This window comes from Spodoptera frugiperda, unplaced genomic scaffold, assembly GCF_023101765.2.
Source record: "Spodoptera frugiperda isolate SF20-4 unplaced genomic scaffold, AGI-APGP_CSIRO_Sfru_2.0 tig00001378_1, whole genome shotgun sequence".
Taxonomy (NCBI): Eukaryota; Metazoa; Arthropoda; class Insecta; order Lepidoptera; family Noctuidae; genus Spodoptera; species Spodoptera frugiperda.
In genome coordinates this window covers 25,957-43,635 of record NW_026095731.1, presented here as the reverse complement: position 1 = coordinate 43,635, position 17,679 = coordinate 25,957, and the positions used below count along the sequence as shown (strand labels likewise).

The following is a 17,679-nucleotide window of genomic DNA, read 5'->3' as shown; positions in this document are numbered from 1 at the left end:
GTGTTTCACAATCTTTAAAATAACGTCTCGTTCTGGTTAAATACGTAAAAATCATTTTTAGGGGCTATTTCGGCATGTTTAAGCCAACAGGGGTGGTCAACATATTTTAGTGGAGCGTTATCATCTCATTTGTTAAATAGGTACTTGTTAAATAAGTACCGCTATTTACGAAAATTATGATTTTACTCCTTATACAACAGTACAAAACATTGGGTGATTCGATTTTTGAGTATACACTTATATACACATATACATTTAAAAACATCCCAAAGTAACATATTCTTGTAAAATAAACATATTAATGATGAAGACGGCGCAGATGAAGTAAACTAAACTTAAGATAAACGTACACAGAAAAATATGTAATTGTCTTGTTAAGGTCGTTTTAATTCACAAAACGTTTTAATTCAATCAAAAACTTAAAACCTATCAAAATCAAATGGTATTTTAAAACAATATTGTGGTGGCAATTATTCTGTAAATGTTACACACAAAAAAGATTTACGATCTCTGTAATGGGGCAAATTCGTCGTATGATGATTTTGCCCCATTCAAAATAGACGGAATTATGCACTTAATCATTTCGAGGTTTCAAATTTGTTACGTTAAATAATCTGATCATTGGTAGCGTTATCTTGCAAAGAAATACACTGAAGATAAAAAACGACCTTACACTATATATATTGAATTCATTCGACACTGTAAATAACATAATTTTAAACTTATCTTCAAAAATACAGGAGCGTAGGGCACTTGCATTTCACTTTAAAAACGTAAGGAAACTTTGTAGACTGTTTTACCCGTTTTTATAGCGCCTAACGCCAATCTGATGAATTTTATTTATAGTTAAAAGTAATGTTGTTTTACCGACCGTATTACAAACGCTGTAACTCGACTGTAAGGAGCGTTATTTCAAGTAGACGGTTACGCCCCATAGACGGAATATGCCACCCTGACCTTATGTTTAATCCTTTGTCCCTGACTTTTATATTTAATGGTATTGCTTCGATACCGCTTCGTTTATTTAAGCATAATATTTACATTTATAAAATAAACAAATAGAATAAAATAAATCGATCGATTGTACTGACCAGTTAGTATCAATAAAATTAAGGTATATCAGAAACTCTTGCATTCCATAGATTAATAATAAATACAAATAATAATTATGTAATTACGGAAGAATAAGGTTGTGTGCAGATAATTCCACAATATTTTGATGTTTTAAAATATAAAATTACCATTAAAACGACGTTTTGCTCCCATCAGAATGCCATTTACCTAACCATAAGGGCGATTTTTCACCAGATATGTGCTATGTAGCTAAGCTACGAAGATGTAATAGTTAAGCTGTGAAGCTATGTGACCGTTTCAATCGGTACGCTAAGTAGCTGTGCGAGGAAGATGCGCAGGTCAAGTATGCGAAGTATCTATAGTAGGGAAGCCATGCATGGCACACATCCATAGCACGCATCTTTATAAGTTGCATCAAATCGCATAAAAAACATATTTTGAGTCCGTTTCCATCAGCGCTAAGCTATGTGTACCAATGAATATGATTGGTGGAAACCAAACGCATCCACAATAACGTAGCATAGCACTTCTCTGATAGAAAAGTACCTTAACATCTTTATAGTCTATTGTTTTGTTTTTGACATGCGTTAATATATCCTAAAAGAGAGAAAAACGTCTTTCATCCAACATTAAGAATAAATCAACTAAACCCAGATAGTTGGATTACAGTACCAACACTACGTAGAACTGATAGTGCACAAAGTTCTGAGGGCTAAACCAGATAAGGAATCAAAGAGGGCCATTTCCTTCCTTTTAACATTTCGGGAACAGGCAGTAGTTCGGAATTGAATACGATACATTCCTACGAAACTGTTCTCTATCGCATAGGATTGGAAGCTGAAATGTGAAGGAACAATAACATACCTCTGTTTACGTATGTCCATTCAAAAAAAGACCCTACCTCTGTGTCATAGAATTTAAATTGCATTTTAAATAATAATTAAGTGAGGAAAGTTTAGCTTGCTTATGAAGGACTGACGGCAGACGCTCGGTGTCAAATGTTTTCATTAAGTCAAATTAATTAAAGAATGTTTGGTTTGTTCAAAGCGCAGGCTATAAAAAGATCATAAGATAGGATAAGATGGATAAACAAAGACACGGCTTGTCTGAGGAGTTTGGATAGACAAAAATTGTAGCTTTTTATTGTTTTGTTATTTTTATTTAAACGCAAATCGTTACGGTATTGAAACATTATTAAGTTACGACGAACGAACGATATTTTTATTTTTAATTTATTAATTTATAATATATTATTTGTCGATAGTAGTAATAATGTCTTTCTTAAACAAACAATGAAACCTCTTTTCATAACTAATTCTGACCTGTATTCCAAGCGTATCTGTATTATTAGTTGTATACTCGTATATATACGGTTATATATATACAATGTGATAGGGGTGAGACTTCTAACCCGTTAAGGCTGAGTACTACATCTAATTTTATCGACAAAAGTCGGGGGTCGAAGGGGTCGAATCCCCTCCCCCTAAAAGTTATGGCTATTTTAATATTTTTTTTACTTTTTTGATAGCAAAAGTTGTATGCGTCGTAGAAACAAAAAAAAACGACAAACGGTAGCTAATAACCTTGGCTAACTAATTCATTACTTTTTTCTTAATATGTTTGATAATGTTTTGGTGAGAAAAAAAACATTTGTGAATTATTTTTACCGAAAAAATCACTATTTTTCAATATTTTCAATTAGGGGTTCAAACCCCCATATTATTTTTTTTGTCGATAAAATTAGATGTAGTACTCAGCCTTAACGGGTTAGAAGTCCCGCCCCTATCACATTGTATAGAAACAAAGACACCCCATCTTTCAGTACAAGAATTCCATAAAACAATGGTTGGTTTGGAACGAAACTGGAACGCCCAACTTAATACATCTTTACGTTCTGCCTCAAAAAATGCTGATGTGGTAGCTTATATACTCTTTTCTTTCAGCCTTGATTAATTCAATCAATCAGTCAATACGAGCTAAAAGTAATATGTTCAACCCAAATATAAATACAGAAGTTACGTTTTCTTTTATTTGAGTAAATGCAAAGGTTATTATTAGTATGCTTATTGTTTTTGGAAGGCTTAAGTAGAGATGTACCTGTATTGGCTGGATTACTACATATAGAGAATTTTCACCAATTGTATTGAGCTTTTAAATACACTGACCACATTTTCGAGATTCGAAGATCGTGGTCAGCGTGTTAAAATAAGCCTTCCCATACAACTGGTAACATTTTACTACGTACTACTCTTACGCATTACTACTATTACTCGTACCATTACGTGTTACTCGTACACTGTAGTACGTACAGTGTACTTAGATAATACTGATACGTATTATAATTATAATTATGAATATTAATATAATTATGTACATAATTATAACATTTCTACTAAATGTGTTTACTGTAACATACATTTCTACGTATTTCCTACCATGTTTGTTGATTGGTTGCTAGCAGCTATCTAACAAGGGCCTTGGATTCAATTCCATAGTCACAGCAATGTTGTGTTTAGTTTTATAAATAAACTAGCTACTCTCGCGCGGATTTTCCCACTCTGCTCGGCTCCTGTTATTCATGGCGTAATGTTTTATAGCATATGTATACATAGGCTATCCTTTCTTGATTAATGGACGATCCAATACAACAAAAAAAATTAAGGTGGAACAATTAAATCCAGAGATTAGCGCATTCAAACAAACAATCAAATACTTTAACTTTATACAATAGTAATATTAGATTACATGTAAATAATAGTATGCTTGTTTCCTTAACTTACATATAAGATGTAAAAGTCTTATATTTTCCTACTTACGATAAAGAATCGAAACGGAAAATAACAAACACATACAAGAGTAGTTATAGTTCCATTATATTAGTTACAAACAAATAAGAACAATAATGGTCTAATTTTATCTCCAGTAATGGGCGTTATAGTGGGCGAGTCCGCGAACGTCCCGGGGAGGAAAGGAAAGGTCCAACTTGACGTACACCCACCATTAACTTGATTACCTGTTGTGCGTACCAATTAACGAAACTATGCATCCCAACACTAGCTAAAGTATGTGAAATATTTCCTCGGCTTGTATGCGGATACAAATCTGATAATTATCCTTCTAATTATTATAAATTTTGTGAAAATGTATGTGGTCTTTCACTAGAAATCTACTGAATAGATTTGAATAATGTTTGGTACAGAAATAGGTTGTAATCTCTAATACTACATGGTGTGCTTTTTTATCGCGGGAACGCTAGTGAAGTCGCTGGCAGAAAAATAGAGCCTAATTCTCGTTATTGGTATTTTTTTAATAAAAGAAAGAACGAACTTGACTTACACCCACCATTAACTTGATTACCCATTGTGTGTACCAATTAACGGAACTAGGCATCCCAACACTAGCTAAAGTATGTGAAATATTATTTCCTCGGCTTGTATGCGAATACTAATCTGATTATCGCAGGAACGCTAGTGAAGTCGCTGGCACAAAAATAGAACCTAATTCCCGTTATTGGTATTTTTTTAATAAAGGAAAGGTTCAACTTGACTTGGCCCCACCATTAACTTGATTATCCGTTGTGTGTACCAATTAATGGAACTAGGCATCCCAACACTAGTAGTAGCTAGTTAAAGTATGTGAAATATGTCCGCAACGTCCACCGGTGTGTGCTACATATCAATTAATTTTATCTAATATTTACACACGTTATTTGTTGAACAATGTGGTGTGGTTATTATTTATTAATAAAACCTGATTTAAATTAATTTTATGTTTACTTATTAAATGTAAATAAATATAATTTGTTTTAAATAAATGTTGAATCCATTTTGCTATGAGTAGTCAAGAATTTTAAATTATTACCTTCCTTTTTCTTATTTTCGCGTATATAAGCAACCAAAATACCGCACTTCATATTCATTTGGCCACATTACTTAGAGCATAACAAGCCCCATTTGTATTATGAACGAGCACACAACTTTCTTCAGCACAGTAATAAAGAAATATTGCGGCGTGGACCTTCAATCTTTGTTAAACAATACCGCTTAATTTGGCCGCGTAATAGACACCTCTTAAATTTAAATACACAATAAAGGGCTGCTTATAAAAATAACTTATGCTTACTTTACTCGAATACGTTTAGATTACGTTTCCCCTTAAATGATAATACCATTTGGGGCTCGTAGAAAGACCGCTCGTTTAAACAATACGGGTACTTTTAATAAAATGAAATGGATACAGATAATTATTATAGTTAAAAATAGCGTGGAATATAATTGTAGTTCAAGTTTAAAAGTAATTAGGAATTAATTTAAATTAAACTTACCCTTACTTTTAAATAATCCAATAAAAGAAAAACATAGTACGTAAGCACAATCTTGTTCAGTACTTTATTTGCACTTAGACTTTTATTACTCACGCAACAGTCGAAGCACTTATTTGTTTAGTAGTAAGTTCAATAAACACTAGTGTGGCTCGTAGCCGCGTACTCGCTACGGCGTAGCCCGCGTAGCGCGTAGACGGGCGAGCGTATCGAGGTCCCGAGAACAACTGAGCGCGGCCGCTGCACCGCACCGCTCGGTCAGGCGCCCGGATGCAAGCCCGCTGCGATTAATATCCTTTTTGATTCTTACTAACACCATCATGGATGCGACACTTTGTTTTATTTCATTTGATCGTAAAAATGGGTATTCGAACACAATATTTATTCCACCAATAAATGTTTCATTACAATTTAACTCGAATTCGCAATAAATATTACTACTTACTATTATTCAAATTTATTTGATATGTTGATATCATTGGACTCGAAATTCAATTCCAATAAAAATAAAATTATGACCTTTGTATGTACAGATGACGAATAAAGATATAAACAATCGGTGCGCAATCAGATTACTGAATGTTAACAAATCCGATTTCCGTCTGTCGTTGCAACAATTTTACGATTCGTGCATTCACTATTTAAGTCAACAGATTTGCTTTTTCGATAAATGCCGAATCGATTCCCTGTGGAATTTGAACGGCTGTCATACGTTTACATAAGGGTGATATGCAATTATGGAGGGATATGAAGGTAATAACTTTGAACAAATGGAAATATGACTATGTTCGTTGTCGTGAGCTTCAACCGCAAGACAAATGAAATTCCATTACGATATTAAAGACAATCCCCAAAGCCGTCGGTGGCTTTATGAAAGAATTTAATAATAAGGAGTAGAATATTATTCAATTTTTCCTGAAAACAAAGATGGAGCAGGAAGAAAGTCTGTTCCCACCTGGGGCTCGGGGGCTAGTCGAATTTATTAGCATTCAAATGATTTATAACTAGCGAGCGGCAGCTGAATATTTTCTGATTCGTCTTAAATTAAATTCTTTCTTTCCTTTGGCTGGATTTCATTAAGGGTAACGAAATGCCACAGAGATGAAAAAGATAATCTGTCGGTCGCGGGCTGAGTAGGACAGTGCCGGCGTCACCAGCGCGCTGCCCGCATGCCGCCTGTAGGGAGCTCGATATATAACCGCGCGCTGCTATCTAAACCACATTATTTTATGTAAACTCTAAAGCGGTTAAAACACAAACGACCATATTACAAATAAAACGCAAAATATCGTGTTCAATGCAACCTATTCTATTTTAAAATACATTTTTATCGAACAAACTTGAACATTTTATTATTTGTAAAACAACTTAAAACAACAATCTGAAGTAACCACAGCTTCTGTTTATAAAATAAATACGATTTCAATTAACTTAATTTACAGTTCAGCGATATTTACGTATTTAAGTCAATACGAGAATATAAACTCGATTCATTTGCGTTTTTATATTTCCTTGAACCCACGTATTAATAAATGCATATTTCACTTTTGCAAATAGGTTTAACGTCGGCTACATTCAATGTTTGCTGCAAATATTTTTCAGGAAACACAGACTAGCTGCGTCCCATACTGATACAATCACCCCTCACAAGATCGACGAAGAGATATGGTGAGTCCAGGCTAAACTTTGTTATACCTCCGTACTATTATAACAAATTGTACCTTTATTGATTACGAGATAAGAGCAGAGATTAGACAGGGAATGAGAGTGCTTTCAGCTCCAACAATCAGTAATTGACGAAAAGAGAATACAAGTACGAACATTAACAAAGTTATAAACATCTCAGCTGGTTAAGTTGCTGTCTAAAAGGCGGAGAAAGGCCATTATTTTCAGTGTATTTATAAAATACATGAACTATCAACTAGCGGTGCCTCCCGTGGTTAGTGGAGAGAGCTCTCGCATCCGCGTAACGTTTTAAAGCTAAAATATTTAACGAGCGCAGCGCAAAGAACAAAGCCTGCCCTGTGTTTAGCTGCACATGTCTACCGTTCCCCAAAGCCGTCATTAAATTCAACGCCCCTTTATGCGTTTCTGACTTTGTTAACTATACAAGAGCTAGCAACAGAAATGGACCACATTGCGGCAGCAAACATAAATGCTGTTTTCCTATTAAAATTTCATTCCTTTGAAAGATTGATGCATCGTGTCTCGTATTTAGCTCTCATGATGCATTGTTTTATTGTTGACGGCGGAGCAGTAAACCAAATAAAATTGTATATATGTTATATCTAGTCTGTCCCTCATAGCGGCCCTTTTCACCCCCAGGCTACGTGGAAAAGCTTTTCCTTAAACATACGTTTGCCATATATGTGTCGTATGTTTTAAACTGCTTGTTTGTTTAGGTGGTAAAAATACTGTCAGGCCAGTCCTTTTCCGAATAGAAGAGAAATAATAAACACACGCACGCTGCAACCTTTAATTAATTTGATGTGTTTTTAAGTTCGCAATTTAACAGAAAAATGAGAAATTATACAAAGATTCTGCTACAATATACAAAAAACCCAATCTTCCATCAATTCACGAAGTCTGACTTTAAGACTCGATACGAAAACACACCAAAGGAATCTTAATTCCGAACAAAAATTTCCAGACAGAAATAAAATCAGCGGACGGGCTTAAGTTGAACTTAACTTTCAAATGCGTAAGAAATACTAACACCATTTTTACAATAAAACTTCTTAGATAAATTGTTTGAAAACGTTCAGAGTTTAACATAAAAAACTATAAACTACCGTAAATCCATTTGAGGTGAAGTGTAGAGTGTTACCAAGGCATCGTGTCGTAGAGAAATAAAATCGAATAGACTTTTACGGCCGCGTTGACACGGTAGTAGCTAAAGTTTCCCAACACGCCGTCGTTTGCGCACTTTTAAAGCGGAACGTTTGAAAAGAAGTGAGCTCTAATTACGTAGGCGTAACACGTCAAAGTATTTGAGAAGTGCGCGACGCATCAGGGGTTGATATTGTGAGGCGACGAGCAACGCCTAATAATCCCCGTCTGGAATCTCCGCGATGCAAGACTCCACGCCCCCGCTTTACAAAACTTTCACGTTGTTCTATTTTTGTTACCGAACTTCAGAAGACACGTGTTAACATAACTGTTTGTTTTGATTATGGAAATACAAAATTGTAACTAATTAATGCTAATATATTATGAACTGGATACAAAATAGATATTTTGAGTTCATAACAATAACATTTCATTCTAAACAAATCGTATTAAACTAAAACAACGGACCAAATGTATCTCAAATTAGTTTCCAATGACAAGCGAATCGAATAAAATATGGTGGCGTGGTTTCTATTTGGCGCAATCATACGGTGGATTTCACAATTCGGCCTAGGTATTTATTTTTATAAAGTACAAAGGTCACAATTTCACGGGTAACTTGTTGACATTATTGTACCAACGTCAAATGTTCTTGGATCTGGGGCTGCGGTCTGTTTAATGAGCCGTGGGGAGCAGCCGGAGGGCGGAACGAGTGTCGATGTGCACCGCTCATGGTGGCTCACGACCGCATAACGAGCCCACCTCACGCGTACCTCCACTAAATGTATGTGACGGCCTGTACTTACCTGTTTAGATAATATATAATGTGTGGAATACAACAGAATTGTTAACTACATCCTGCAGTCTAAGCCAAGTTGACTGCCATAAATTTTCATCATCAAAAACAAATCTAAATGATTTCTCATTATTGAAACGTCATCTGGTAGACACATACGAATTTATTATTTAAGGCCATTGAATTATCATAATCTCGTCGTCGGATAGCTAAATAATTAATTTTAAACAATCAATAATAAAAATATTATCTCGATTAAAACAACAGACTCTCGTTTAAACAACGACATTCGTCTTTGTAGAGCTTATCTTGTCACAAAAGAAACAAAACGCGATCGCTGCTTTTCTTTTTTCGAATGCGTTGTAAATACTTTTTTAATCTTAATTAACAATTGGCCAGTGACAGTTGCATTGTTTAATCCTAGTTTATTGTTAATTTATTTTTTTATATTACATTGTATACAAGCGTACGTTAAGATTAAAAGTAACACATCAGTAATTCACAGCAATTATATCTTGTTAATCTAGTTTAAAATTATCTTTTGTTTCTTAAACAAAGAATTTTAATACACAGTTACATTTTGAAATTCGAACTTACCAATACTCAATTTATTTTTTAATATTCCATTATTATTTAACGTCCATACTTTACGACAATTAGTGGTCGTCGACATAATTTTATACTCATTTTCCATAACGACATGTAGCTGATTATTGATGCAACATTCACGTAGGAGTGCATTGCCTTATATTCATTGCAGCCATTGAATGGAAGAGACAGCCACTGCAACCGTTAAAATCATAATATTCGAAATTAAAGTTTTAATGAGCATTGAATTCAATAAAAGCAGAAACAATGGCGTGTGTGAGCTCGTACAATGAAATTCTTTTGTTTTAAACCAAGCGACGTCATTATAAATTGGCGCATTTAATAAGGATTATAAAATGGTATAGCACTTTGCACATTATTTCTTAAATTCGACACAAAAAAAGATTTTTCAACGAAACTCCGTTTCGATGAATTTATTTGAACTTACTAATATTTCTTCTAGTGTACTCAAATCATACGTTACAACCTCGTATGCACTAGACAAAACTTTGCACGCGATTTGTTATCATCATGTTGAAAATCAGCGAGGATCTCTTGTCAAACAACATTGTCTATCTACTCATGATTTCGCTTGCAGCTTTCGTCGGCAATATTACTAGACTTACTAGAGGAACTGATGTTGTGTATCATGTTTCACTAAATAATATTGAATGATTGCAATATGATGTTCATAGTGCATCAAACACATTATCAAATGTGTAGTAAAATCAAAAGTAATGGACGCGGCAGATTCATGTACACAGCATATCGACGCGGTAGTGGTGTGGTGTACATGAGCCTTTACGCAAAATTACTCGTCATATCCACATCAACAAAAAAAAAATGGGTGGATCCTCCGATTAAGTTACGTGTTCATGCCTTGTGATCAAATGCGAGATGAAGCATCAAATATTTTTTTGTTTGTCGAGAAAGAGTTATTTGCACCGTTACAAGGAATTGCAGGTAAAGCAAAAAAAGATTAAAAAATACACGGCGCAAAAAAGCCAGTGCTCAGCTAAAATGCCGAAGCCCGGGTACGATGGCTCGAGATGCACAACACCAGTTCGTCTAGCGATAATATTGCCGACGAATGCTGCAAGCGAAATCACGGGTAAACAGACAATGTTGTTTGACAAGAGATCCTCGCTGATTTTCAACATGATGATAACAAATAGCGTGCAAAGTGCTGTCTAGTGCATACGAGGTTATAACGTATGATTTGAGTACACTAGAAGAATTTTTAGTAAGTTCAAATAAATTCATCGAAACGGAGTTTCGTTGAAAAATCTTTTTTTGTGTCGAATTTAAGAAATAATGTGCAAAGTGCTATACCATTTTATAATCCTTATTAAATGCGCCAACTTTGGTGAAATTTGCCACTACTAGTGCCATACATAATTTATTCAGTACACTCACTTAAAGTAAGGTAAAAATTTTATTCAGAGTATTTGGTTCCTCTAAAACTAACAATGTTTTCCAATCTAAAGCAGTTGGCTAAGAATTTATGAATCCATGTTACTGGAGCACTATTCAGGATAATGCAAGGAAGACTGCAGACGAAAAAATAAAGACTTGTAGCAACGAGAGTCAAAAGACTGGCACAGGGTGTACTTTTTCTTGGATAACACATAAGTCACTGTAATTTAAAAACTGTAGGACTTAGATTTTTTTTTATATTTTTCTGATAACATTTGGAACCTTGCCGATCATCTGGTGCCTGTTGGACGTCGACTTCAGGGACACCCTGTATATGTGTATTTTTTTTTTTAATATCCGATGGTTGGTTAGTTGTTCGATAATGTTACAAAAATTATTTCTGGTACTATTCATTGGGTACTTTAAATCCTAGGACAATTTTCGATATAGGCAAGTAAACAAACAAATTAATGTATCTGAAGAAAATATCAATCATTTACCATTTGTATATTTTTTATTGCAAAACTTTATACTTCGCTTGCCGACATAACCTTAACAAGCGAGCACCATTTTAGTGTTGCTTTACTATTTTTTTAATACCTAACACAATTTATTGTCACATCATCGAAATATTTCCAAAATAAAAGTGAATAGTCCGTCAATTTAAATACACGTTCACACTAAAGCAAAATTGATAATAAAAGCTATTTCCTTCAAATCCAACAAATTACATAACATTCAATAGTATGAATATAGCGAGAGATGCAAAATCGTGAGGAGCTCTAGTGGCTAGAGAGGGCCACTAGGTTCTTTTTGAGGGTAGCTATCTCGGAGGGCTCTAGTTATGATGGTTATTTTGGCAGTGAATTTCGGCAGGTCAGCGAAGCAGCGCCGAGGGCCGCCGGAGGAGGCATCGCATGGCACCGGAAATAATGACTGCCGCTCTGTAATTGGAACGGGCCGGCGCATTTTACCTAGTGACTCGTCACTGCCTTTGCCGGTCGTTTTATTTTTAATTTTTCCGCCCCAAAGTACCCACTTTAATTGTTTGAAGTATTTTAGTTGTTTTCAGGGCGAAATGTAGATTCATTTTTAGTAGGTACATTATTACTGTTACGAAACAAAGGGAATACTTACTCCTTTTTCAAACACTTGCTCCAAGTATCAAAAAGTTTGTAAATGTTAAAACATTTTGAACGAATGAAAAGAATAAATAAGTAGCTACCTATTTCCAATGCTTTTACGGTTTCGTATTTTAAACGTGACTTGGAAAACTTCATTTTCACCAATTTTATGCTTAAACTATTTTCAAGAAAAACACGTAAACATTTAAAACTCACGAAAAGTTTCTTAGAAAAAGATAATGCCGAGTACTTCAGGATATTTTAAGTAGGTAATCCGACTTTTGAAATATTTTAAACATTAAACAAGTTTACCTATTACTCATTTGTATTAAGTGAAATTTGATATTTTCTAACAAGAAATAACGGGAAATTTAACGGAGAGATTGCTGAAATACCTACGGTGTTAGGAGCCAATGACTATGCGCCCAAAATCTGAGCAGCCATTAGGAAATAGCTGCATGTTTGCCAGTGGTGGCTGGCATAGGGTTCGGCATGTGCAGGAAATAATGACGTCCGGCGAGCCGCCTCCGCAATTGAAACACCGCGACCCGGCGAGCCCGGCTAAATTACTGCACGGAAAACTATTAACTGCAACGGAAATTTACTTAAATACTTATTACGCGAATAATTTCCAACTGCACCCCCAAGGACATCACCGACCCTCAGTTACACACACAGATCATATTTATTGTGTACTCCCAAACTTTGTCAGGTTATTCTCAAAGGAAAATTGTACTTTGTTACTTCAATGCAATTTGTCAGTTGGAAAATAAACTGATTTTGTTGCAAACTGAAATTGAGAAAATGCTCGTATACAGCGCCACTGAAGTTTCCAGGAGCAGTGTAAGAGAAATAAAATAGTTTTTTGAACGTGAAGTTGTATAACTATTTTAAAATGTAGCAGTTTCGTATGAAGTTGATACATGTTTCTACTTATTACGGATAAAGACGAACGAGGAAATTCATGGTAACATCAACTTAGAATCTAATACAACCTTTTCCAACTAAAGAAGTATTTCATTTTGTTGTGTAGTGTGTGTATATAAAATTTATGAATTCAAGTAAAATATATCTGAGAGAAGATCACTTCAAATTGATACCAATCAAACTATCGAGAACGACATTGAATATTCATGATTCAATAAAATACTTTGATAGCGAATCATACTTTATTGACTTGTTTACTTTTCAATTTCTTAACATATCTTGTCATAAAACTGAGCAACAGATATTATATTAAGTTGTTTACTGTACCTACTATTTTATAGACTATTTTAACGATTCAATCTTTCGATTTAAGTTTTCTCGGTAAAATAATAAAGAGATCTTATTAAAACTCAACAATAGAATATTGGGCGTTATTTGAAGAAGTCTTCTATAGAATACGAGTAAATTGTCTCACAGTGCAGTGATCACAATCTTAGAAATCATCTTAGGTATTACTGAGAATTATTATTTGGAGTCTAAAAAATCAATAATCAAGCCACCTAGCTCAACCGTCGTTCTCTGCCTTAACATTTTTGTTTTATATACATATAACACTATCTTCTGCCCACGACTTATTCCAATCCATCATCTACCCTGTTCCAAAATTCTCGGCTGATTGAGTAACAAATATACCCACAAACTTTCGCATTTATTATGTAAGAGATAAGAAGTAAAAAGTAAGATCCGATCATCAATTACACCAACCCAAAAATACGCACAACAAAAATCTCCCGCAAAATCATAAAATTAGCTACATTAAGTTGTCTGCAGTCCATTTTATATGCGAAGCAATAAGGAGACTAGTAATCGTGACAGAGGCCGCCTCGAGAGGATCAAGACTGGGCCTTAAGAAGCACCTGATCCCTACGAAGCCTCGGGCGGTGCTACGTAAACTTCTACAAACGAATTAGACGGAGCGCCTAGAAAACGGGATTATCCACTAACTGTTTTACCCTACGAAAATAGGTTCGCGCCGTAATCGAGTGTTTGTACCGCTTAAGGTATGGTTACACTACTTAATAGATGGTAATAGTGTTATGTTTGACCTAGATCAGTATAATGAACTTAGGAAATACTGATTACTATTAAATTAAAAATATAAAAAAGGCAAGATACGATGTTAGCGCGATCGGTGCGTAGGAGCGAATTGACCTCTGGACTCGGCGCCTACGGTCGAGCCGTTGCGCTACTACGTCACTGTTGCCCCCACTTCTCGATGACGCGGTTGAGCGAGGACGATGCTTTAATAGATGGTAATAGTGTTATGTTTGACCTAGATCAGTTTCATTCTATACATGTAAATTACCATGATAAAATATGAGAAATAATGATCTACTCTGGCCTCGAACAGACCCCTAGTGTGCCTAGCCATCAGACCGCCATAGATGGGGTTCAGTAAGGATAATGCCCGACTAGGAGCTGTGAACTACCTAGCGAGCTACCGCGACTCCGGCTCGAAGAAGTTGGAACGGGGTGGTTTATAGTCACTAAGAGTCTGATTCTTCATCTCACCTCACCCAAGGCGGGAGAAGTCATTGGATGATTTTCCCTTCTCAAAATAAAGTGTGCTTTTAATACTTGTCGAAGAACCTCAACGAACAAATAGTTAATAAGCAGTATCAATTAATTAATTTCATAAGTCTCTTGACAGTAATGAAACATTTTAAAAATATTTATTTGATAATTTTGCAGTGCTTTAACTATAGAAAATGTACTTACTACCTTATTCATGACGTTGATTAAAGTACATAAAACCGACAATAACCCAATCAGCGAAACAACATAACGTTGATGACAATAACATCTGATATTTAACACAAACGACCAATAATAGTTTCTAAATTAGATAGCAAACGGAATAAATTCGATATTGCATTTCAAACGCACAATAATATTTGTTGTTTTATTGTTTAGTCCTCAGGCTTTATTTGCTATTCGTGGAACAATGTTTAGTTATAATTTTATACAGGGTTATTGGTTAAACATTACTAACTCGCAATACTGTGTTACCATGAGCTTTTGTTCTCTGGCTATTCAAAATTCATCAGGTTTTAATTTAAAAAAAAAACATCAACAACAAAATATAGCGCAATGTACGATACAATTTAATTTTTAATCAATTTTTTGATCTAACAAGGTGAATTTAGAAAATTCATAGAACAAAAATTGTGGTTTACGTTGTTAGTTATACAACTGTATGTATACGGGAGTTAATAATATTTTATTAATAACTCGAGGAATAACATCCAAATGAAACAAGAGTAATGGTTGTATTTTTATCTGGCATTCACATTTGTACCACGAATTGTAAATCAACGTTTATTACTGATTTATTGAAGTTAATGTTGTTTGGGAATACATCAGAATATTTCTGTTCGTGCGGTAAATTTTAATTTCGGAGAAGAACCACCGCGTAAATAGACTTTAATCCCTTAGACGGATAAGGTAATTATGATTATGGTTTAGAATTCCTAGTATTTCTTCTGAATGACTACTCTTAAAATATTTTCCTCTTTCGCCAAATACACTAAAAAAGAAAAAACTTAAAAATCCTTAATCAAAAATGTATTTGATCTAAAAACACAAAATACTGCGTAACACAAGTATTTGATGAATATGTGCCTTAACAACGAGTAATTCGATTGTATTAATTCAATTTAAGTATTTAAGTTTAAAACTTAATTGAATGTTCAACAGGGCCGTTAGGTACGACGTTTATTAAATTAATTAAACAGTACCTTCAAACATCACAGAAATCTCATTTTGTATCTAAGGGCGCAAACAAAGAGAGATATTTTCGGGTCTTTTTAAAAGGAAACTGAAATGTATACTAATAAATTCAATAATGCCTAATTATCTTTATGTGTTACGCCGTGAATTACGTCTAATTTTCTATTCATAAATATTTTTATTACAAAAAAAAAACATGAACCCGAAGGCGTCCTCGCCTGAACAAAGACCTTGCCCTTAGGGGCAGATTGCTGACATAATCTCTACGTTTGGAAGATAGCTTTAAGTCACAGTTAAGGTCAACGAAAATTTTGAAAATATCACATCACAACACATACTTTCGGAATCTGGTTGCAGTTTTAACACAGAAGATCCGGGTATATAAAAAGACAAGCATTCTGTTATTTGTATTTTTACGGATTTCAACTAACTAATACAATTAGGATGTTATTCCTAAAACCAGGAATAATTTTCATCAATGTAGAATTATAATATTATCATATTAGTCTGCAATAGATACTTTCTAATAATGAGTTTTACTAATAAAAAAGTGCGAATAAATAAAACCAAATTACGTCTCTTTAATTTTTATAAAACTTTCACTACACTAAACCAAGTACATTAACTCCATGATTTTCTTTATTAATTTCATAACATTTACTCGTAATTTTACATGTACAACGTTCTAACAAACACAAGTTTAAGCAGTAGCCAAAAAGTTAACGTTTATTAGAACGAGCAGTCGAGAGATAACATCTTCTACATAACCCGGTTTCCTAAGGGTTCTGGAGGTCGGCTGGTAACACAATAGTGAGACTTCATTATCTCTACGGCACGAAAATCGCCAACTTAGCAAGAAATAGGTACCTCTATTATAATTATGTACTTACTTAATTATTTCTGAGAAATTATTTCATGTAGACCCTTTTGTTTTCTCTTGATAAGGTTGATAAGGTTATCGGCTAAGATTTTGTAGTGGTTTCTTGTTAGACACAATTGGTTTAGAAGCTTTTATCACAGCCATTATAATACGAAACGGTTCTTCTGTTATTTCTTAGAAGTTAAAAGTAAGTAGGTTTGCGCGGTGGCTGAGCAACCGGCTGCCACGCAACGGGTTTGATTCTCGCACGGAACAACTCTTTGTGTGATACACAAGTGTCAGGTCTGTGTCATGTGAACTTGTATGTATGTAAACGCACACAGAACACAGGAGAAAATAAAAGCGAGGGACAACGGTGTTTCTTAAGAAAATTGAGCGTATCTTGAAACTACAGACTTCTATGGATGTCAAATTGAAGAGTAAATAGAATAGAGCACTTGACCGCAATGTGACTACAATAAGACTTGGACTTAATAATCTTTGTACTTAGTAGTTGTTTTATTTTGTCATAAATTAAGAATCTATTATTTTATAAATAATCAGTGATCAAAACATTGCATTGTCTCTTTTCTGAAGTTAACCGTCAAATATCAAGTTATTAAGTTACCACTGAGCTTACTGCTAAGTTACTATTAAGTTGTGCCTGATACCTTACCTACATCAGATAGAAATGTCTTCCCAAACTTCCAAATACGGTACTTATTCACATAAGTAAGATACTCAATAAAAACTAGATTAAAGTATCTATAGTCGGGAACTTGGTGTAAGTCGAAGAAACCTGCGAACAAGACTTTTGTTATCTCCTGAAATCCTAGCAATTTTCAATAATCCTATTGCTGTAGTTTTTTTCTTTTTGTTATCTCCTTTGTGTCTGACAGTATTATCAAGTACATTGTAAAGTAATTTGAAAACTTATACCTACCTATGTAAGAAA

At 34.4% G+C, this 17,679-nt stretch overlaps 1 protein-coding gene across 1 annotated transcript in view; it reads right to left on the bottom strand.

The window, feature by feature from the left end:
- The window catches only part of LOC118261891 (uncharacterized), a gene marked incomplete at its 3' end in the record, with an annotated part of 47,960 nt that extends 42,324 nt beyond the window's left edge, over nt 1-5,636 (bottom strand). The window contains 1 exon segment of the mRNA XM_050707672.1: nt 5,399-5,636.
- Nucleotides 5,637-17,679: the final 12,043 nt, after the last annotated feature.